This window comes from Triticum aestivum, chromosome 2B (assembly GCF_018294505.1).
Source record: "Triticum aestivum cultivar Chinese Spring chromosome 2B, IWGSC CS RefSeq v2.1, whole genome shotgun sequence".
Taxonomy (NCBI): domain Eukaryota; kingdom Viridiplantae; phylum Streptophyta; class Magnoliopsida; order Poales; family Poaceae; genus Triticum; species Triticum aestivum.
This window is the reverse complement of record NC_057798.1, coordinates 524,257,211-524,281,964: the sequence shown is the minus strand read 5'-3', so window position 1 is coordinate 524,281,964 and position 24,754 is coordinate 524,257,211.

The following is a 24,754-nucleotide window of genomic DNA, read 5'->3' as shown; positions in this document are numbered from 1 at the left end:
AAGAAGTCATGGGCCACACATGGGCCGGAAGTTAAAACGGGCTGAATCATATTGGACGGCCCAGATGACGCTACTGGGCCTAATTCGGATAGGGCGTAACGGGCCCTGGGTTAGCGGGCTGTAAATGGGCTATATGCGAACAGGCCGTTAACAGGCTTTCCGTGGGCCGGCCCGCCACCTTTTGACCAAGTCAAACGGGCCGGCCTTTTCACAGGAATGGGCCTCTGTTGGGCCGTGCCACGTGTCGCCGTATCATAGGCGCCTTCGGTCCAATGAGCGGATGACATCTGTCCCAACGGTGAGCCGACACGTGTTTCCTCCAGCCAATGATGATTTTACACGTGGAAAATCCCCATTGGTCGGGGCTGTTAACGGGTTATCGGATCCAAACCCCGACCCAATAGCTTAACGGCGCTCCGTTACGGTGGATGCCATGTGTCGGTCACCCTTGACGAAAGCACTTCTGTGACACGTGATTTATCGTCATGGAAGTGGACACTTCCGTGATGATAATTTTGGTAATGTCATGGAACACTTCTACGACAGCACAGGTATGACTATCTTGATTCTGTCATAAAATCGTCATGGATGTACATGCATGACAAAAAACGCGACCTACTGTGACAAACACGTATCATCATGGAAGTGTATTTTTTTGTAGTGCCAGATGTCGGGCGCATGGGGGGGGGAGACCCCCATGGGTTCTGATGACGGGGGCTGCCGCAAGTTTGGCCCCCATCCGGATAATGCGCCGGAACCTCTAGTGGTTCCGGATTCTGACAGTCAGCCCCACACTAAGGGGGGCGAGCCGTCTGTGCCATTTACCTCTGTCCATCCAGAGGCATCGGATAACTTGCTGGAAGCGCTTCAGGGCGCTTCCATTGATGAAGAACACCATACTATTATGAGTGCGGTGATTGAGAAGGTTCAGTCCGCCAAAAGCGGATTGACCAAAGCCCACGCCAGCCTCCTAACAGGCTTTGAGGTAAGTAATCAGATTTTGAGAGAATATCACCGCATAGACAGTAGCCCTTAATTCTCTGTTTGGTGTTCGGAAAGAAAAGCCGAACAGAGGATCAAATAACATCCGTAGGAGTCTAATCAGAATATGTCTACATGAATAAGCAGGCGTTGCTACTAGCTGCTGCCGCTCGCACTGCGGAGGTCTCCGGACTGAAGCGGGACCTGGAGCGGAGCAAGGAAGAGCTCGGCCTCGTGAAGAGGCAGCTCGAAGAAAACAAAGGTACACAATGCCCTGTCTGTATGTCATATAAAAGGAAAGATGTTGATGCTAATAGAAGCGTCATGAATGTAAATAGGGGCCATGACTGAAGTGGCGGCCCTTAAGAAGGCGCTGTCCGAGGCCGAGGACGAAGCGGCCAAGGAGCGTACTGAGCGCGAGAAACAAGAGGCTCGGGTTGGTGAGGTCCAGCAAGAGCTCCAGGACTTTTTCAAAAAATACGAGTCCTTGGAGCGTGACTCTAAGACACAAGAGTCCGAGCTTGCGAAGGCCCACCAGAGTGCACAGGATGCCAAAGCTGAAGCCCAAAAGGCCCTCCAAGAGGTTCAAGCGGCCAAGAAGATTGCGGCGGGTAAGGCATTCAATATGCAAAGCAAGCATGTGAAGGAGACTTTCTATTTACTTACCCGAATTTGGAGCTCTCCAGGAGCATTCGTAGATCTGCCGCGCAACGTCTCTGATTCCACAGAGTTCTATCGAGCTGAGGAAGGGCGCTCGACGAGGAAGTTGTTCTGGTCCCAATATACTGGGACCGAACATCCGATGCCTTTGAGCGACCAGCTGAAGCAACTGGTCAAGCTGCACAAGGCGGCCGAACTGGCCATGAAGGACCTCATAGTCTGGCTGTGGCCTGGCGAGCCCCTGCCCAGTAGCTACTTCGGCCTTGTAAAGCGGCTGGTGAATGCCTGTCCGCGGCTTGAAGTCATTAAGCGGTCAGTCTATATTAAAGGTGCTTGCTGGGCCTTGGCCCGTGCAAAAGTGCACTGGGCGAAGATGGATGCCGAGAAGCTGGTGACGGAGGGGCCGCCGAAGGGCAAGGAGCATCGCCGCCCCGAACAGTATTATGACAATGTCCTGAAGGGTGCCCGCCTTGTGGCGGAGGAATGTTCTAAGGATGTAATATTTGAATGAATGTACTCATGTCATCCTGTAATATGAAAACGAGTTCATGTGCGCTATATAACGCTTGTTGATTTAAAATATTACTTTTTGTGCGGCCGTTTATAAAATCTGAGAGTTGGCCAGACTTCGACTTCTGCCCCCATGTAACTAGTACTGGGGTGTTTGGGATAAATCTAAACACTCTTTATCCAAATTTTTTGGTCCTTTAAGGAGGTGTTTAGCGCAGCGAACAAGGCAATCAGACTATACAACTTTATCGCTCTCACTTAGCCATAGAAGTCTACAATTTTAAATTTTGGCGAAGCCCCTAGTATTCGGATGGAGGAACTTGGGGCTCTATACACGCCTAAATCGGACAAGGCCGATTCCTCGCTGAAGTGGAAAAAATCTTTAAGGATTTGAGACCTCTCGAACAGCGACCAGCTCTCGCCGCATCATGACAGTCAGTTTTCAGCTTTCTCTACTGAGGTGCTCCTCCGGAAGAACCGGGACACAATCGCAGTAGTTCTCCCAGCGCTACCTTAGTCGATATAGCGGAACGTAAGGTACCAAAACATGGGAGCCGGGTGATACGTCTCCGTCGTATCTACTCTTCCAAACACTTTTGCCCTTGTTTTGGACTCTAACTTGTATGATTTGAATGGAACTAACCCGGACTGACGCTGTTTTTAGCAGAATTGCCATGATGTTGTTTTATGTGCAGAAAATAAAAGTTCTCGGAATGACCTGAAACTCCACGGAATATCTTAGAATAAATAATAAAAAATCCTCGCCAAAGATGAAGACTAGGGGGCCCACACCCTGTTCACTAGGGTGGGGGCGCGCCCCCCTCCTGGGCGCGCCCCCCTACCTCATGGGCCCCCTGGAGACCCTCCGTCGCCAAGTCCAACTCCATATATTGGCTTTCGGGGAGAAAAAAAACCAGAGAGAAGAAATCATTGTGTTTTACGATACACATCCGCCGCCAAGCCCTAATCTCTCTCGGGAGGGCTGATCTGGAGTCAGTTCGGGCCTTCGGAGAGGGGGATTCGTCGCCGTCGTCATCATCAACCATCCTCCATCACCAATTTCATGATGCTCACCGCCGTGTGTGAGTAATTCCATCGTAGGCTTGCTGGACGGTGATGGGTTGGATGAGATTTATCATGTAATCGAGTTAGTTTTGTTAGGGTTTGATCCCTAGTATCCACTATGTTCTGAGATTGATGTTGCTATGACTTTGCTATGCTTAATGCTTGTCACTAGGGCCCGAGTGCCATGATTTCAGATCTGAACCTATTATGTTTTCATGAATATATGTGAGTTCTTGATCCTATCTTGCAAGTCTATAGTCACCTACTATGTGTTATGATCCGGCAACCCCGAAGTGACAATAATCGGGACCACTCCTGGGGATGACCATAGTTTGAGGAGTTCATGTATTCACTATGTGCTAATGCTTTGTTCCGGTTCTCTATTAAAAGGAGGCCTTAATATCCCTTAGTTTCCAATAGGACCCCGCTGCCACGGGAGGGTATTACAAAAGATGTCATGCAAGTTCTTTTCCATAAGCACGTATGACTATATACGGAATACATGCCTACATTACATTGATGAATTGGAGCTAGTTCTGTGTCACCCTATGTTATGACTGTTACATGACGAACCGCATCCGGCATAATTATCCATCACTAATCCGGTGCCTACAAGTTTTCCATATACTGGTTCTCGCTTATTGACTTTTTCTTTGCTACTGTTACAATCACTACAAAATACCAAAAACATTACTTTTGTTGTCTTTACTTTTGTTACCGTTACCACCACTATCATATTACTTTGCTTCTAAACACTTTGCTGTAGATACTAAGTTTCCAGCTGTGGTTGAATTGACAACTCAGCTGCTAATACTTGAGAATATTCTTTGGCTCCCCTTGTGTCGAATCAATAATTTTGGGTTGAATACTCTACCCTCGAAAACTGTTGCGATCCCCTATACTTGTGGGTTATCAAGACCTTTTTCTGGCGCCGTTGCTGGGGAGCATAGCTCTATTCTTTGAGTCATTTGGGATTTATATCTGCTGGACACTATGAAGAACTTGAAAGACGATCAAACTACTATTTTTCCCTCAACTACGAGGGGAGGTAAGGAACTACCATCTAGCTCTGCACTAGATTCTCATTCCGTTATAAGTAAGCTTGCGACACCTAAACCTGCTACTGCTATGAATTCTGATATGTTGCAAGTTATTGATGATGCCACTTCCGCTATGCATGATACTTATGATGAAACTACTTCTATGCTTGATAATATTGTGCCCCTTGGTAAATTTCTTGATGAGCAGATTTCTAGGTCTAGAGAAAGAGAAATTATTGAATCTGAATACGATGATGAGAGTGATGATGAGAATATGCCTGCTATTCCTGAGGGTTATCTTTTTGATGTGGAATCTTCTGCAGCTATTTTTGCTCGCCAGGATAGATACGAACTTAAGAGGCTGCTAGTTAAATGGAGTAAAGAATCTCTTAGAGATAGAATGAGACCCGACCATGCTTTTGCTACTTCACCTATCTGTGTTCCCGATAAGGATTATTATGAATTTTCTGTTGATCTAGATATAATTACTTTGGTTGAATCTGATCCTTTCTATGGCTATGAATCTGAAACTGTTGTGGCACATCTTACTAAGTTAAATGATATAGCCGCCCTGTTTACTAATGATGAGAGATCGCGCTACCTTTATTTACTCAAAATATTTCCATTCTCATTAAAGGGTGATGCTAAGATATGGTTTAATTCTCTTGATCCTGGTTGTGTGCGTAGTCCCCAGGATATGATTTATTACTTCTCTGCTAAATATTTCCCTGCTCATAAGAAACAAGCTGCTTTGAGGGAAATATACAACTTCGTGCAAATTGAAGAAGAGAGTCTCCCACAAGCTTGGGGGAGGCTTCTCAAATTACTTAATGCTTTGCCTGATCATCCTCTTAAGAAACCTGAAATACTTGATATCTTTTATAATGGACTAACTGATGCTTCCAGAGATTACCTGGATAGTTGTGCTGGTTCTCTTTTCAGGGAAAGAACACCAGATGAAGCTGAAATTTTATTGAATAATATGTTGGCAAATGAAAATAATTGGGCACCTCCTGAGCCAGCTCCTGAGCCAATTACTGAGCCTATTCCTAAACCAACTCTGAAGAAGAGAGGTGTTCTATTTCTCAGTCCGAAAGATATGCAAGAGGCAAAGAAATCTATGAAAGAAAAAGGTATTAAAGCTGAAGATGTTAAGAATTTACCTCCTATTGAAGAAATACACGGTCTTAATTTACCTCCTGTTGAAGAAGTATATGATCTCAATTCCTTATTCACTGAAGAACCTCTTGATCCCGATATCCTGACACAGGTAGTAAAGGTAAATTCTCTCTATAGATATGATAAAGCTGAAGTCCCTCCTACTAAAATTGCTAGTCAGTGCTTGGATGAGTTTAATGACTTTATGTTTAAGCAAGATGACTTTAATGCTTATTTTCGTAGAAAATTAAAACATAATACATTTATGATTAAATGCTTGGGTGATTATATGGCTAATATTAGAGGTGAACTTAAACTTGTTAGCAAACATGCTTCTATGGTTACCACTCAAGTAGAACAAGTACTTAAAGCTCAAAAAGAAGTACTTGATGGAATGAATAGTAAGAAAAATGATTATGCTGTTAGAGTGGCTACTAGAACTGGTAGAATGACTCAGGAACCTTTGTATCCTAAAGGCCACCCTAAGAGAATCGAGCAAGATTCTCAGAGAAATAATATTGATGTACCTAGTTCTTCTAAAAGGAAGAAAAAGAAAAATGATAGGACTTTGCAAACTTCTAGTGAACCTATTGCTGACCACATGAGAATACAAATGATATCTCTATTTCTGATGCTGAAACACAATCAAGTGATGAACATGAACCTAGTGAAAATGTTAATGATAATGTTCATGTTGATGCACAACCTAGTAATGATAATGATGTAGAAGTTGAACCTGCTGTTGATCTTGATGACCCACAATCAAAGAATCAACGTTATGATAAAAGAGACTTCGTTGCTAGGAAACATGGTAAAGAAAGGGAACCATGGGTTCAGAAACCCATGCCTTTTCCTCCGAAACCATCCAAGAAAAAGGATGATGAGGATTTTGAGCGCTTTGCTGAAATGATTAGACCCATCTTTTTGCGTATGCGATTAACTGATGTGCTCAAAACAAATCCTTATACTAAGTATATGAAGGGTATCATTACTAATAAAAGAAAGATACCTGAAGCTGAAATTTCCACAATGCTTGCTAATTATACTTTTAAGGGTGGAATACCAAAGAAAGTTGGAGATCCAGGAGTACCTACTATACCATGCTCCATTAAGAGAAATTATGTTAAAACTGCCTTATGTGATCTTGGAGCCGGTGTTAGTGTTATGCCTCTCTCTTTATACCGTAGACTTGACTTGAATAAGTTGACACCTATTGAAATATCTTTGCAAATTCCTGATAAATCAACTGCTATACCTGTCGGTATTTGTGAGGATGTGTCTGTTGTAGTTGCAAACGTTACTATTTTAACGGACTTTGTTATTCTTGATATTCTCGAGGATGATAGTATGTTTATTATTCTTGGAAGACCTTTCCTTAATACTGTAGGGGTTGTTATTGATTGCAACAAAGGCAATGTCACTTTTCATGTTAATGGTAATGAGCACACGGTACACTTTCCGAGGAAACAACCTCAAGTTTATAGTATCAACTCTATTGGAAAAATTCCATCAATTATATTTGGAGGTTTTGAATTTCCTCTCCCTACTGTCAAGAAAAAGTATGATATTCTTATTGTTGGGGATTTTCATATCCCCGTTGAGGTAAATTAGTGTCATTCGAAATTTCTCCGGTTCCGTGTTATTCGGAATGAGTTTGTTAACAAGACTTGATCAACCTTGTTAGTGGGTTCATTTTGATGATCACGAGATGGATGAAACTAGAAGCGCAACCTTCTCTACCCTCTTTATATTTTCTGTTATTTAGTAGAAATAAAGTAAAATAGTATTTTTCTGTCTGTCTCCTGACTTATCCGTGCAATATTGTCACATCCCTAGTCCTGGTATGCACTAGGCTAGCCCTTTATGTGTGCATCATGTTTAAATTTTCAAATGAACTTGAAATGGGGATTGTTCAAACCCTAGCACCAGATCAAATCAAATAGGTTCAACCTAAAATAATCTTCAATGAACCCAAAATGCCTTTGGAAATGTTCATGATTTTTGATGAAGGTGAAAACATCTGCCAAAAATGATGAGCATATTTCTTGGCCATTTATGGATTTTTGAATTAACTCATATTGTATTTGAATTGGGGCATTTAAATTCTATAAATATTTTAGATGCTCTAATAATTCTGAAAATGGTCGAGGGCTGTTGGGAATAATCCAGTATGTGCCCACAATTTATTTCAGGATTTTATAAAGTGATTTAGTATTTTACTAAATCCAAAAAAACAAAGACAGAAAATAGAAAACATTAATAAAAGGAGAGAGAGAGAGAAAGGTTTACCTGGACTTACCTACAGCCCACCTAGCGCCCCACCTGGCCCAACACTGTGGCTGAGGCCCAGCCCAACTCCCCACCATCTTCAACCTCTGCCAGTAGGCAGAGGCGTGTCGACGCGCGCGCGCCCGAGCTCCACCTCCTACTTCCACCTCCTGCTTCCCCCTTGCCATGTTCTCGTGCCTGGGAAACGGCCAGCACACCCCCCTCGGCCGCTCCCTTGCCTCCCTGCTCTCTTCCTCTCACTCCCCTGCTCTTTTCCCCTCATGGCCGAAGCCGCCATGGCCACTCCGCTGAGAAACACCGCGGCCAGCCACTCGCTCGCTCCCTCTCCGCGTTCCCGAGATCCGTATCGTCGCCAGCTTCATCCTCGCCAAGCCAAGCATCACCGAACACCCTGCAATGCCGGCGCCATCATCTTCTTCATCCTCGGGCACCGAAGGCCATCATCGTCGATTCGTCATCGCTTCCCTGAGCTCGTTGACCATCTCGACGTGACCACTGTGAGCTCATGGTCTGTTTCCCCCTATTACCGCACTCGATAGGGCTCCCTAGCCACGTATGTCGCCGAGCCCAAGAGCTCATCGCCGCCGGCCATGCCGCCGCCGTCGTTGCAGCCACTGAAGCTCGTGTCTGAGCGCGTAATCGTGCTCAGTATGCCCCCAGGATCCTAACACACCCATCCGCTGCTCCTGCCGCATGCTGCATCGCCGTAACCATCACCGCCCGAACTCCGGCGCCGTCGCGAGCTCCATTCCAGTGAGCTTCGGCCACCCCACGCCCAGCCGCGTGCTCCCCTGGATGCGGGTGAGCAAGGGCTTCCCCCTGGTGCCCTCCGCCGCGCTTTTAGCCACCGGAGGAGCAACCCCGCAGCGCTTCGCCGCGTTTGCCGTCGCCGGCGTCAAGCCGCCGGTGGCATTGACCGTTTTGACCGGGGGTTTGACCACCCCAGGTCGTCTGACATGTGGGCCTCGCCCCTGACCAGTTTAGTTTAGGACTAATTACCCCCCTGCTGACACTAATAGTGGGCCCAGTGCCTGCTAATTTGATTAGTTAAATTTAATTAATCATGTTATATAACTATGTTACTGACGTGTGGACCCCACACGTCAGGTTTGACCTGGTCAACCGCAGTTGACCTGCTGACGTCACAGTGATGCAATGCTGACGCAGTTAACAATTTTCTGGATTTAAAATAATACAGAAAATTCCAGAAAATGTTACAAACTTCAAAAATTCATATAAAATCAACCGTAACTCAGAATGAAATAAGTTATATATGAAAAATGATCAGAAAAATCCAATCTATCCATCCGTACTGGTTTCATGCATGTTTAAACAACTTAAACTTCCTTTTTGGCTCAAAACATGTTAATGCACTTTATAAACCCATAACTTAAGTTTGCATTTGAATCTTTGATTCAAATGAGCTCAAACCACCCTGGTTGTAGATGGATTAGCCCAACACACTCATTTTTCCATGTCATGATCATGCATCATATTGTGCATTTCATTGATTGTGTTCTTCCTTGTTTGCCGGTGCTTGTCCCCTCTCGATAGACGTGGTTCTGATGCTGTGATCATTGACACCGATGAAGAGCTATACTATCTTCAGAAGTGCCAGGCAAGCAAAACCCCTTGTTCATTTCGACACAATCCACTCTCCCGCTCTGCTCTCTTTTACTGCATTAGGACAACAACGATTCAACTGTTACATGCTGCGTAGTTGAACCCCTTATCCTCTGCATGACCTGTCATTGCCACAGTAAATAGATGAAACCCACTAGCATGAGTAGGAGTTGTTTGAGCCCTGATGTGCCTACTCATTCATGCTTGTTTGTCATGCCTGCTATTGCTTAGAGTTGAGTCAGGTCTGATTCATCGGGGATGAATTGGAATGTTGTGAAACATGTCCTATTGTGTGTGAGCTAAGTGTGTGAACACGATTTGGTAAAGGTAGCGATGAGAGGCCATGTAGGAGTACATGGTGGGTTGTCTCATTGAAACCATCCTCAGGAACTGAGTTCTGTGTTTGTGATCCATGAACAGTTACTACCACACATTGGGCTCCGGGCACTCCAAGCTCTCTTGACTTATTAATCAACTCGATCTCTATCCAGTTGTTGCAACTAGTTTCTGGTGTTTGTAGGTAGTGTTAGTAGTCTACCAAGTGGCACCCGGTGCATGTGGGCTTGGGACAGACTAGGCACAGTGGCCCGGTGTACCAAGTGGCACCCGGATGTTGGGCTTGGGAACCCTGCACACATCATTTGGGGCTGTGAGCGACACACTGGCCGGATCTCCTTGCGGATGGAACCCGAATAGGCGATAAACCTGGACGAGAGACTTGTGTGGTCAGTCAGGTTGTGGCCGACTCCCTCGCCAGGCTTCCGCTTGAAGGTTGCCGAGATACACGAGGTGTACATGGCGGTAAGTGGCGAGAGCGTGTGTGAAGAAGTACACCCCTGCAGGGTTAACATTATCTATTCGAATAGCCGTGTCTGCGGTAAAGGACTTCTGGGTTGCCTGTACAGTTCATAGACAAGTGAAAGTGGATACTCTAAAATGCGCAAGATAAGCATGAGTGCTATGGATGGCGTTCTCGTAGGGAGACGAGAGCGGATCCATAGTGGTGTATTGATGTGGTGAATATGTGGACTCGTGTGCGCCATCTCAAAAGAGTTACTCGTAGTCGTAGTACATGATAGCCACTGAGTCAAAGCTGGCTTGCTGCAGTTAAACTCCACCACCCCTCCTTTATTGATACTGATGCATATGTAGTTAGTTCTGATGTAAGTCTTGCTGGGTACATTTGTACTCATGTTTGCCTATTTTATGTTTTTGCAGAGAGACTTCAGTCTAACTAGTAGTTTCACATGGACTTTGACATTTAGCTTGTTACCTCAGCTACGATCTTGTGCCCTCAGCAGGATCTACTAGATAGTCAGGCTTCTCAGCCTTCTTCATTTATAGATGTCTATACTCAGACATGTTGAGCTTCCGCATGTGCTTTGACTTGTATGCTCTGAGTGTTGGGTCATGAGACCCATGTTTGTAATATCTCGCTCCTCGGAGCCTATTGAATAATTACTTGAGTTATTGAGTCATGTTGTGATGCCATGTTGTATTTGCACATATCGAGCATATTATGTGTATGTTATTGAAATGCTTGGTATGTGTGGGATCTGACTATCTAGTTGTTTATCCTTGGTAGCCTCTCTTACTGGGAAATGTCTCCTTGTGCTTCCACTGAGCCTTGGTAGATTGCTACTGCTCCGGAACACTTAGGTTGGCCGGCATGTGTCCTTCTTCGTTCCTGTGTCTGTCCCTTCGGGGAAATGTCATGCAATGAATACCGGAGTCATGTTAGCCCGCTACAGCCCGGTTCACCGGTGTCCTGCTAGCCCAGTGCTACAGCCTGGATTCACTCGCTGATGACCGACACGTTCGATGCTGGGTCATGGATGCCTGTCCCTGTAAGTTTGTGCCACTTTGGGTTTACGACTAGCCATGTCATCCCGGGCTCCTTATCATATAGATGCTAGCGACACTATCATATACGTGTGCCAAAAGGCGCAAACGGTCCTGGGCAAAGGTAAGGCGACACCCGTGGGGATACCGTGCGTGAGGCCGCAGAGTGATATGAGGTGTTACATACAAGATCGATGTGGCATTGAGTCGGGGTCCTGACAAATATAAAAATATCTCAAAAATAGAAGTCCTCAAAATGCCATGCCAATTTAATATGATTTTTTCAGGAATATTTGAGGATTTACTGTGCAAAAATTACCGCGGGGGGAGCTGCCACCTGGCCACAAGGGTGGAGGGCGCGCCCTACCCCCCTGGGCACGCCCCCTGCCTCGTGGGCCCACAGTGGCCCTCCACCACTTATCCCTGGACCCATCTTCTTCCTTTGCCTCACACAAACACAAAAAACCAACTCAAGCACGAGTTCCAGCCCCTGTTGCTGTGATTTTCGATCTCCTTGCTCAAAGCATTGCTTGGGGAGATTGTTCCTTGAGGAAACAATATGTTTAGGAAGATGTTCCAAGGTGGTTCTTCAAGGAAGCAAAGTACCAGGCTTGCAATGCGTGATGCTGAAGAGGAACCACCAAGAGACGCTCCTGTAAGGCCCTGTGAATGGCCTTCAGAAAATTTTATGAATCAAACAGGAATCGAAGAAGAATTTAGCACATATTTGCGTAACGCCGGTCTTGAGGACTTTGAAGATGACAAATGACCCCAGTATCATGATCTCACAAGTTCATTTGTGAGGAGGTTTGAGTTTTCATCTTCGCGTAATTCTCCTTCAGTCATGTTTGACCTTTATGATAAATCTTATACCATGGACTTAGAGGATTTCACTTCTGCTTGCAAACTTCCATCTTGGGGTAGTGTCAGGGATCCCCCTAAATCTGAATATAGAGACTTTCTTGCTAGAATAACTGTGGGGGAATCTAGAGATATAACACAAGCCACTATAGGGAGCGTTCACTTTCCTGCTATACATTATTTTGCTCTCTTCATAGGTAGATGCATAAATGCTAAGGATGAAGCATGTCACATGTGTGCGCATGATCTCAGCATTCTCAGAAGTGTTGTGTTAGGAGACCAATCTTATCATATGGGAGCCATTGTAGCTCGTAGGTTGCATCATAATAGACATAATGGAGATTTCTTTGGAGGAATTTATGCAACCCGCGTAGCTAATTTTCTTGAGATAGACATTCGTGAGGGTGATATGGAGTTACCCCCTACTTATTTAGATTTTGATTCTATGGTTTCCCACTAGTTTGTTGAGAGGACTAAACCACCTCTCCAGTATCGACTAGTCTTTAACAAACGGCATATAGTCCATATTACTCTTCCTGCTCCTGCCTTCTTTGATTCTCAGACAAAAGGAAGATATATTATTACCAGAGAGGAGGCAGATGAGTACGAGAGGAGAGCGGAGGCTGCCCGACGCCACGCTACAGCTCAGTAGGTGATAGCCGCTGCATCGTAGTACGACCTGAGCTTCACCTACGGGTATCCGCCAGGCTATCCCTGGAAATAGACCAACTTAGGCCAAAAGCCTAAGCTTGGGGGAGTATGTATTTCCCACCGACATTACATTCATGTTCACACACACTCATTGCTAGATGTCGGTGTTTATACTCTTTCACTGTAATATCCATGCTAGTTTATTTTCTTTTTCCTGCTTTCTTCTTTTGTGTTTGATAAACCTTAAGAAAAAACCAAAAAAATGTTAGTAGTAGTTTATCTCTTTGCTGTAGTAAAGAAAACCCAAAAATATTTCCCGTTCTTCTTTTGCTTGTTGGGAGCTTTCCCGTGTAAATAGTTTTTCTTTTCTTTTCTTTCCTTTGGGGGTCAGTAGGAGAAGACCATGATTAAATTGTTGAAGTGGCTCTTATATCCATCATTGTTGATTTAACCAAGAGCCCATATTGCCTTGTCTTCTCCCGTTTATTGAATGCTTGCAGATTCCAGCTTAGTCCAATGCACGTGCACTCTTATTATTATACACATCATTCGGTCGTGCAAGTGAAAGGCAATAATGATGATATATGATGGACTTATTGGGATGAGAAAAGCTGGTATGAACTCGACCTCTCTTGTTTTTGTAAATATGATGATTCATCGTTCCTGAGTCAGCTATTATGAAGTAAACATATTTGCAATGACATTTAGAGATTATAGTTGCTTGTGCCATGCTTGATTAGCTATGAGTTATAATGGTTTACCTTGCGTGCCAACATGCTATTAGAATGATTATGATGTGGTATGATGGGATGGTATCCTCCTTTGAATGTATTAAGTGACTAGACTTGGCACATGTTCATGCATGTAGTTGAATCAAATCAACATAGCCTTCATGATATTTATGTTCATGGCAGATTATATCCTACTTATGCTTGTACTCGGTGTGAATTAATTTTAATGCATGTTTATGACTGTTGTCGCTCTCTTAGTTGGTCGCTTCCCAGGCTTTTGCTAGCCTTCACCTGTACTAAGAGGGAATACTGCTTGTGCATCCAAACTCCTTAAACCCCAAAGTTGTTCCATATGATTCCACTATACCTACCTATATGCGGTATTTACCTGCCGTTCCAAGTAAATTTGTATGTGCCAAACTCTAAACCTTCAAATGAAATTCTGTTTTGTATGCTCGAGCAGCTCATGTTTCAACTAGGGCTGCCTATATCTTCCATGCTAGGTGGGTTATTCTCAAGAGGAGTGGACTTCGCTCCTCATTCACGAGAAAGGGCCGGTAACCGGTATGCCCAGTCCCATGATCCAAAAAGATCAAAGCAAATCAAAATAATTAAACAAAAACTCCCCCAGGGCTGTTGTATGTTGGAGGCACTCGTTGTTTCGAGCAAGCCATGGATTGATGCTTGTTGGTGGTTGGGGGAGTATAAACCATTACCATTCTATTTGGGAACTGCCTATAATGCATGTAGTATGGAAGATACAGCCATCTCATAGTTGATGCGTTGACACCAAAAGTATGCCGATCAAAATGTTATTCAATCTCTATTTTAAAATCGAGCTCTGGCACCTCTACAAATCCCTGCTTCCCTCTGCGAAGGGCCTATCCATTTCCTTTTATGTTGAGTCATCACCCTTCTTATTAAAAGCACCCGCTGGGAGCACACTGTCATTTGCATTCATTATTATTGGTTTATATTGGGTATGACTTGACTGGATCTCTTTTACCATGAATTACAATGTTTAGTCAGTCCTTGATCTTTAAAGGTGCTCGGCATTTATGTTTTGCGGTCTCAGAAAGGGCTAGCGAGATACCATTTTGTTATATCATGTTATGATTATTTTGTGAAAGTGTTGTCATCTGAGTTTTATTATTATGGCTCGCTACTGCTATTGATATGAGTAATTGTGAGACCTATGTTTTATTGTTAGTATGGTTAGTTCATAATATTTGTTGAAACTTGAATGTTGGCTTTTCATGTTACAACAACAAGAGCAAACGGAGTTTGTAAAAGTTTTTCTTTTTCTCTTTCAGTTTGTCAACTGAATTGCTTGAGGACAAGCAAGGGTTTAATCTTGGGGGAGTTGATACGTCTCTGTCATATCTACTTTTCCAAACACTTTTGCCCTTGTTTTGGACTCTAACTTGTATGATTTGAATGGAACTAACCCGGACTGATGCTGTTTTCAGTAGAATTGCCATGATGTTGTTTTATGTGCAAAAGTTCTCGGAATGACCTGAAACTCCACGGAATATCTTAGAATAAATAATAAAAAATCCTCGCCAAAGATGAAGACCAGGGGGCCCACACCCTGTTCACGAGGGTGGGGGCGCCCCCCCTCCTGGGCGCGCCCCCTACCTTGTGGGCCCCCTGGAGACCCTCCGTCGCCAACTCCAACTCCATATATTGGCTTTCGGGGAGAAAAAAATTAGAGAGAAGAAATCATCGCGTTTTACGATATGGACCCGCCGCCAAGCCCTAATCTCTCTCGGCAGGGCTGATCTGGAGTCCGTTCGGGGCTCCGAAGAGGGGGATTCGTCACCGTCGTCATCATCAACCATCCTCCATCACCAATTTCATGATGCTCACCGCCGTGTGTGAGTAATTCCATCGTAGGCTTGCTGGACAGTGATGGGTTGGATGAGATTTATCATGTAATCGAGTTAGTTTTGTTAGGGTTTGATCCCTAGTATCCACTATGTTCTGAGATTGATGTTGCTATGACTTTGCTATGCTTAATGCTTGTCACTAGGGCCCGAGTGCCATGATTTCATATCTGAACCTATTATGTTTTCATGAATATATGTGAGTTCTTGATCCTATCTTGCAAGTCTATAGTCACCTACTATGTGTTATGATCCGGCAACCCCGAAGTGACAATAATCGGGACCACTCTTGGTGATGACCATAGTTTGAGGAGTTCATGTATTCACTATGTGCTAATGCTTTGTTCCGGTTCTCTATTAAAAGGAGGCCTTAATATCCCTTAGTTTCCAATAGGACCCCGCTGCCACGGGAGGGTAGGACAAAAGATTTCATGCAAGTTCTTTTCCATAAGCATGTATGACTATATACGGAATACATGCCTACATTACATTGATGAATTGGAGCTAGTTCTGTGTCACCCTATGTTATGACTATTACATGACGAAATGCATCCGGCATAATTATCCATCACTAATCCGGTGCCTACGAGTTTTCCATATACTGGTTCTCGCTTATTTACTTTTCCTTTGCTACTGTTACAATCACTACAAAATACCAAAAACATTACTTTTGCTGTCTTTACTTTTGTTACCGTTACCACCACTATCATATTACTTTGCTACTAAACACTTTGCTGCAGATACTAAGTTTCCGGGTGTGGTTGAATTGACAAATCAGCTGCTAATACTTGAGAATATTCTTTGGCTCCCCTTGTGTCGAATCAATAAATTTGGGTTGAATACTCTACCCTCGAAAACTGTTGCGATCCCCTATACTTGTGGGTTATCACCGGGCAAACCCAACTATTGACCCAAGACATAATTCGGAGCTGATGCATATAATGCTATAAGTTTGGGGTGCCGCACTGTTGAAAGTGTTTGGACTTTTCTTGCCGTGTTATGGGGTACACTGAAGCCCCTGGCGGGCCGGACATACCGCCTATGCCCATGTTATTTTGAGTGCGTACCTATGTACGCGCGGCACAAACTTCGCCGCTTGACTGGGACTAGGACGGAGGCCGGATTGCTAGACGAGCTCTGGACATGCCGGACAATCCGAACTCGCTGACGGTGTCCGGGTTCTTGATCGCCGAATTGGCGGTCTGCCTAAGAAGGCTGCTTTGTACTTCTGCTGCGAGGGCCGCAGTGTGCTCCTCCGTACGGAGAAAGCGCTCTGTGTTTCCATTTACTGTTATAACCCCACGAGGTCCCGGCATTTTGAGCTTGAGGTATGCATAATGCGGTACCGCATTGAATCTAGCAAATGTGGTTCGTCCGAGCAGTGCATGATAGCCACTGTGGAAGGGGACGATGTCGAAGATTAATTCCTCGCTTCGGAAGTTGTCTAGAGATTCGAAGACCACTTCAAGTGTGATTGAGCCCGTGCAACATGCCTCTACACATGGTATGACACCTTTAAAGGTGGTTTTTGTGGGCTTGATCCTTGAGGGGTCAATGCCCATTTTGCGCACTGTATCCTGATAGAGCAGGTTCAGGCTGCTGCCACCGTCCATAAGGACTCATGTGAGATGGAATCCGTCAATGATGGGGTAGAGGACCAATGCGTCCGAACCGCCATGACGGATACTGGTAGGATGGTCCCTGCGATCGAAAGTGATCGGACAAGAGGACCATGGGGTGAACTTTGGGGCGACTGGCTCCATCGCATAGACGTCCCTTAGTGGATGCTTCCGTTCCCACTTGGGAATATGGGTTGCGTATATCATATTCACCATTTTCGCCTGGGGAGGAAATTTCTTCTGTCCTCCTGTGTTCAGTGGCCGGGGCTCCTCGTCGTCATCGCTATGCATCCCCTTTTCCTTGTTTTCGGCATTCAACTTGCCAGCCTGTTTGAACACCCACCATTCTCTGTTGGTGTGGTTGGCTGGATTATCGGGGGTGCCGTGAATTTGACACGAGCAATCGAGTATGCGGTCCAGACTGGACGGGCCCGAATTGTTTCTTTTGAATGGCTTTTTTCGCTGACCGGACTTAGAGCCACTGAATCCAGCATTGACTAGCCGGTTAGCCGTATCATGCGCTGGTAGTGTAGGCTTTGATGCCTCTTCCTCTAGTTGAGGTAGCGACCTGCGCTTTGGGTAACTTTTGGTAGGGCGCTCGAGTCTGTATTCCTCGGCTGCCAGGACTTCAGTCCATCTATCAGTTAGCACATCTTGATCAGCTTGAAGCTGCTGCTGTTTTTTCTTCAGGCTTTTCGCAGTGGCTATAAGCCAGCGCTTGAAGCGCTCCTGCTCGACGGGATCCTCAGGCACGATAAATTCTTCGTCGCCGAGGCTCACCTCGTCTTCGGAGAGGGGCATGTAATTGTCGTCCTCCGATTCTCCATCTGTTGCCTGCTCCTTAGGGCTATCTTGCCCATCCTCCCGCTCGAAGCACGGCTGGGCGGGATTGTTTTCGTCTTCAGCATCATCCGTAGCGTTATTGTCTCTTGTGCCGGTATTGCTATTTCTGCTATGGCAAGGCTTAGAGCGGCGCTGATGACGCCGTTGCTTAGATTGCTTCTCAAGGGGATTATCCTCCGTTGCCTTATCGCCATCACTTTCTTTGGGGGTGTCCACCATATATATATATATATCATATGATGAGGTGGCTGTCCAGCGCCCTGTGGGCGGTGGTTCCTGTTCTTCTCCAGCATCATTGTCCATACCGTCGATGTCTTCGGAGTTGAACTCAAGCACGTCGGTTAAGTCATCGACGATGGCTATTAAGTGGGTGGTGGGTGGGGAACAAATTTCTTCGTCGTCCGCTTCCCACTCCAGCCGGACATAGTTCAGCCAAGAGTCTCCTGACAAAGAGAGAGACCTTAAAGAATTTAGCACATTGCCCAAAGGCGAGTGTTGAAAGATATCCACGGAGGTAAACTCCATGATCAGTGCCCAATTAGATTCGATAGGCATGGACGCACACGGTTCGGAGCCTGTGGCCGGAGACAAGTCCGGTGCTCCGATGACACAGATTTCTTTGGATAATAAGTCTGTGTTCGGCTCTAGCGCCGGCGAGTGTGCGGCCTCTGTGGCAGGGTCCATCCACCCGTCCTTGGATGGCGCAATCTGCTCCGGATTGAGGGCCGGGGCAGCCACAGGTGTGATCTCCTGAACACTGTCTGATGGCAGATCTAAGTCATGCTCGTCGTGACAGTTCGGTGCACCTGACATGGGCTCGAATCCGTCGAAGATCAAGTCTCCACGGATATCGGCCGTATAGTTGAAGCTTCCAAACCTGACCTGATGGCCAGGGGCGTAGCTATTGATCTGCTCCAGATGGCCAAGCGAGTTGGCCCGCAGTGCGAAGCCGCCGAATACGAAGATCTGTCTGGGAAGGAAAACCTCACCCTTGATCGCATCGCTGTAGATGATTGAAGGAGCCATCAAGCCTTATCGTGACTGCATGGTGGAACTCTCAATGGAAGCACCAATGTCGGTGTCAAAACTGGCGGATCTCGGGTAGGGGGTCCCGAACTGTGCGTCTAAGGCTAATGGTAACAGGAGGCGGGGGACACGATGTTTACCCAGGTTCGGGCCCTCTCGATGGAGGTTATACCCTACTTCCTGCTTGATTGATCTTGAAGATATGAGTATTACAAGAGTTGATCTACCATGAGATCGTAGAGGCTAAACCCTAGAAGCTAGCCTATGATTATGATCGTTGTTCTCCTACGGACTAAACCCTCCAGTTTATATAGACATCGGAGGGGGCTAGGGTTACACATAGTCGGTTACAGAGAAGGACATTTACGTATCCGAATCTCCAAGCTTGCCTTCCACGCAAAGGAGAGTCCCACCCAGACATGGGACAAAGTCTTCAATCTTGTATCTTCATAGTCCAACAGTCCGGCCAAAGTATATAGTCTGGCTGTCCGAGGACCCCCTAATCCAGGACTCCCTCACCACCCCCTCCTTGTCCTATTCAGACTAGTGGGGGAGGGGGCATGCGGCCTGCCCTGGCCGCCCCTCCTCTTCTCCACTAGGGCCCATGAGGCCCAATAAACCCCCGGGGGGTTTCGGTAACCCCTCGGTACTCTAGTATATGCCTGAAACCATCCGAAACCATTAAGGTGTCCGAACATAGTTATCCAATATGTCGATCTTTACGTATCGACCATTTCAAGACACCTCGTCATGTCCGTGATCATATCCAGGACTCAGAACTACCTTCGGCACATCAAAACACAAAAACCCATAATACCAATTGTCACCGAACTTTAAGCGTGCGGACCCTACGGGTTCGAGAACTATGTAGACATGACTGAGACACGTCTCCGGTCAATAACCAATAGCGGAACCTGGATGCTCATATTGGCTCCTACATATTCTACGAATATCTTTATCGGTCAAACCGCATAACAACATACGTTGTTCCCTTTGTCATCGGTATGTTACTTGCCTGAGATTCAATCATCGGTATCTCAATACCTAGTTCAATCTCATTACCGGCAAGTCTCTTTACTCGTTATGTAATGCATCCCGCAACTAACTCATTAGCTACATTGCTTGCAAGGCTTATAGTGATGTGCATTACCGAGAGGGCCCAGAGATACCTCTCCGACAATTGGAGTGACAAATCCTAATCTCAAAATATGCCAACTCAACATGTACCTTCGGAGACACCTGTAGAGCTCCTTTATAATCACCGAGTTATGTTGTGACATTTAGTAGCACACAAAGTGTTCCTCCGGTAAATGGGAGTTGCATAATCTCATAGTCATAGGAACATGTATAAGTCATGAAGAAAGCAATAGCAACATACTAAATGATCAAGTGCTAAGCTAACAGGATGGGTCAAGTCAATCACATCATTCTCCTAATGATGTGATCCCGTTAATCAAATGACAACTCATGTCTATGGGTAGGAAACACAACCATCTTTGATCAACGAGCTAGTCAAGTAGAGGCATACTAGTGACATTAAATGCTCGCATATTCCAGCTTAGTCCAATGCACGTGCACTATTATTATTATCGACACCATTCGGTCGTGCAAGTGAAATTAAATAATGACGATATATGATGGACTGATTGAGATGAGAGAAGCTGGTATGAACTCGACCTCTCTTGTTTTTGTAAATATGATTAGTTCATCGTTCCTAATTCAGCCTATTATGAATGAAACATGTTTGCAATGACAATTAGAGATATAGTTGCTTATGCGATGCTTAATTAGCTAGGAGTTGATAATGGTTTACCTTGCGTGCCAACATGCTATTAAAATGGTTGTGATGTGGTATGATAGGGTAGTATCGTCCTTTGAATGATTTGAGTGACTTGACTTGACACATGTTCACGCATGTAGTTGAAATAAAATAAACATAGCCTTGACGGTATTTATGTTCATGGTGGATTATATCCTACTCATGCTTGCACTCAATGTTTATTAATTTTAATGCATGTTCATGACCGTTGTCGCTCTCTAGTTGGTTCCTTCCCAGTCTTTTTCTAGCCTTCACTTGTACTAAGCGGGAATACTGCTTGTGCATCCACTCTATAAACCCCAAATTTATTCCATATGAGTCCACCATACCTTCCCATATGCGGTATCTACTTGCCGTTCCAAGTAAATTTGTATGTGCCAAACTCTAAACCTTCAAACGAAATTCTGTTTTGTATGCTCGAATAGCTCATGTATCAACTAGGGTTGTCTGTATCTTCAATGCTAGGTTGTTTATTCTCAAGAGGAGTGGACTCCGCTCCTCACTCACGAGAAAATGGCTGGTCACCGGGATGCCCAGTCCCATGCTCAAATCAAATCAAAATAACTACAAACAAAACTCCCCCAGGACTATTGTTAGTTGGAGGCACCTGTTGTTTCGGGTGAGCCATGGGATGATGCTTGTTGGTGGTGGGGGAGTATAAACTTTACCATTCTGCTTGGGAACCGCCTATAGTGTGTGTAGCATGGAAAATATTGAGATCTCTCGGTTGTTATGTTGACAATGAAAGTATGCCGCTCAAAATATTATTTAGCTATATTTCAAAATCGAGCTCTGGCACCTCTACAAATCCCTGCTTCCCTCTGCGAAGGGCCTATCTATTTATTTTTATGTTGAGTCATCCTCCTCTTATTAAAAAGCACTAGTTGGAGAGCACCGCTGTCATTTGCATCCATTACTATTAATTTATATTGAGTATGACTATGACTGGATCTCTTTTACCATGAATTACAATGTTTAGTCAGTGCTTAATCTTCAGAGGTGCTCTGCATTTATGTTTTTCGGTCTCAGAAAGGGCTAGCGAGATACCATCTTGTAGTATCATATTATGATTGTTTTGAGAAAGTGTTGTCATTCGAGATTTATTTTTATTGCTCGCTAGTTTATTATGCCATTGATATGAGTAAACATGGGACCTAAGTGTTATTATGAATATGGTTAGTACATAATCTTTGCTGAAAACTTGAATGCTGGCTTTACATATTTACAACAACAAGAGCAAACAAAGTTTGTAAAAGTTTTTCTTTATCACTTTCAGTTTATCAACTGAATTGCTTGAGGACAAGCAAATGTTTAAGCTTGGGGGAGTTGATACGTCTCCATCGTATCTACTTTTCCAAATAGTTTTGCCCTTGTTTTGGACTCTAACTTGCATGATTTGAATGGAACTAACCCGGACTGACGCTGTTTTTAGCAGAATTGCCATGGTGTTATTTTTGTGCAGAAATAAAAGTTCTCGGAATGACCTGAAACTTCATGGAGATTATTTTTGGAATATATAAAAAATACTGGCAAAAGAATCAAGGCCAGGGGGGCCACACCCTATCCATGAGGGTGGGGGGCGCCTACCCCCCTGGGCACGCCCCCTACCTCGTGGGCCCCCTGGTGCTCCACCGACCTCAACTCCAACTCCATATATTCACGTGCGAGGAGAAAAAAATCAGAGAGAAGGATTCATCGCATTTTACGATACGGAGCCGCCGCCAAGCCCTAATCTCTCCCGGGAGGGCTGATCTGGAGTCCGTTCGGGTCTCCGGAGAGGGGAATCCATCGCCATCGCCATAATCAACCTTCCTCCATCACCAATTGCATGATGCTCACCGCCGTGCGTGAGTAATTCCATCGTAGGCTTGCTGGACGGTGATGGGTTGGATGAGATTTACCATGTAGTCAAGTTAGTTTTGTTAGGGTTTGATCCCTAGTATCCATTATGTTCTGAGATTGATGTTTCTATGACTTTGCTATGCTTAATGCTTGTCACTAGGGCCCGAGTGCCATGATTTCAGATCTGAAGCTATTATGTTTTCATGAATATATGTGAGTTATTGATCCTATCTTGCAAGTCTATAGTCACCTATTATGTGTTTTTATCCGTTAACCCCGAAGTGACAATAATCGGGATACTTACCGGTGATGACCATAGTTTGAGGAGTTCATGTATTCACTAAGTGTTAATGCTTTGGTCTGGTACTCTATTAAAAGGAGGCCTTAATATCCCTTAGTTTCCAATAGGACCCCGCTGCCATGGGAGGGTAGGACAAAAGATGTCATGCAAGTTCTTTTCCATAAGCACGTATGACTATATTCGGAATACATGCCTACATTACATTGATGAACTGGAGCTAGTTCTGTGTCACCCTATGTTATAACTATTGCATGAGAAATTGCATCTGGCATAATTATCCATCACTGATCCAATGCCTACGAGCTTTTCACATATTGTTCTTTGCTTAGTTACTTTGTCGTTGCCACTGTTACAATTACTACAAAACCGCTACTGTTACTTTTGCTACCGTTACCGTTACTTCAACACTACTTTGCTACTCAATACTTTGCTGCAGATATTAAGTTATCCAGGCGTGGTTGAATTGACAACTCAACTGCTAATACTTGAGAATATTCTTTGGCTCCCCTTGTGTCGAATCAATAAATTTGGGTTGAATACTCTACCCTCGAAAACTGTTGCGATCCCCTATACTTGTGGGTTATCACATGTCGCCATATATTATATTGTTGGAGTCGTATTTGCACATAGTTTCCAGCTATACAATTTTTGTAACATGCATTAACACATTTTTGGTTACATTTGAGGTTATACACCAGCAAGCGTTTGCCCGCAACACACACGGCTTATTCCATCACAAACAGCTCTGATGGATCAACTGTCTGCCATGTATCGCACACGCAACTCTAATATGATTCGTGCTTTATGTCTCCGACATCGCTCGCACAGTTCATCTTATTTGCCATGTATCACTGTGTCATCCTCTACAAGCGTCCCTCGACAAGCTCTGCTCGCCGTTAGGTGCCGCAGCGTGCTCTGTTGCGTCTGTTGGCATGCTCTGGTCACGTCTGTCGGTGTGCTCGGCTTGTGGACGACTTTTCCTTGAGGCAACCGCGGAGCGCTCTGCTCGCGTCCCTCCGCGCGTGCTCTGCCAGCGGTTGGGCGTGCGCACGATTACGTCGGGGGCCCATATGCATGCGGTTGCGCCGTGCGCGTTGCCACGCGACGCAGTTACGTGCGACATGATGGAGTTACACGCTGCAAATTAGAACTGCCATCAGTGCTTGCCGATATTCCTGGCCGTTCGGCTTCCCCTTTAATTAGCGCGGCCATTATAACCTTAGTCTCTTCAACCTTTCGATCGCACCCAACAACACAACAAGCACACCCACGACGACACATAGAGAGGGGATGTCCGGCGGCGCTCCAATGGAGTTCGGCGAGCATAGAGTGGAGATCCACGCGAGGGAGACAGATCTCTCGGTGGTGTACACCATCGACCTGGTCGTGGTGGACGACTACATCAACAGCGTTGAGCAGTTGATTGCTGGAGACAAGTACAAGGTGGTCGGCATCGACCTCCAGTACACCGCCGGTTGTCCCAGCATAGATCAGAAGGTTGCCGTCACCCAGTTGTGCATGCTCCATCATGTCCTCATCTACCACTACTGCATGGCCACAGAGCCTTGCGACCGTTTCAACAGGATTGTCAATAGCATTGACTACAGGTTCACCACGATGGATACCACCAACGATGTAAAAGCACTCAGTATTATGGGCTTGGCCTGCAAGAACCTTGTCGAAATCCGTGACCACTACACGGTCTGGGGCAGCACAAAGGACTCCCTGGTAGAACTCACCTCGGCCATCATTGACCCCTACTACAAAAAGATGAAGCGGGATGCCTAGAGAATAAGTCTCGTATCTTGGCACGGGGCCTGGATGCGGCAACTGGATGAACCTCACCTCAGGTTTGCAGCCAAGAGCGTGTACACATGCTACGAGATGCACATGCAGATCGTTTACATGAGGAAGTGCCTCGTTACCCAAATCGACGAGTCCGGATCGAGTCAAAAGCAGAGCAAGCATCACAAGAAGTAGATGATGATCAGATGATCATTTATGCTA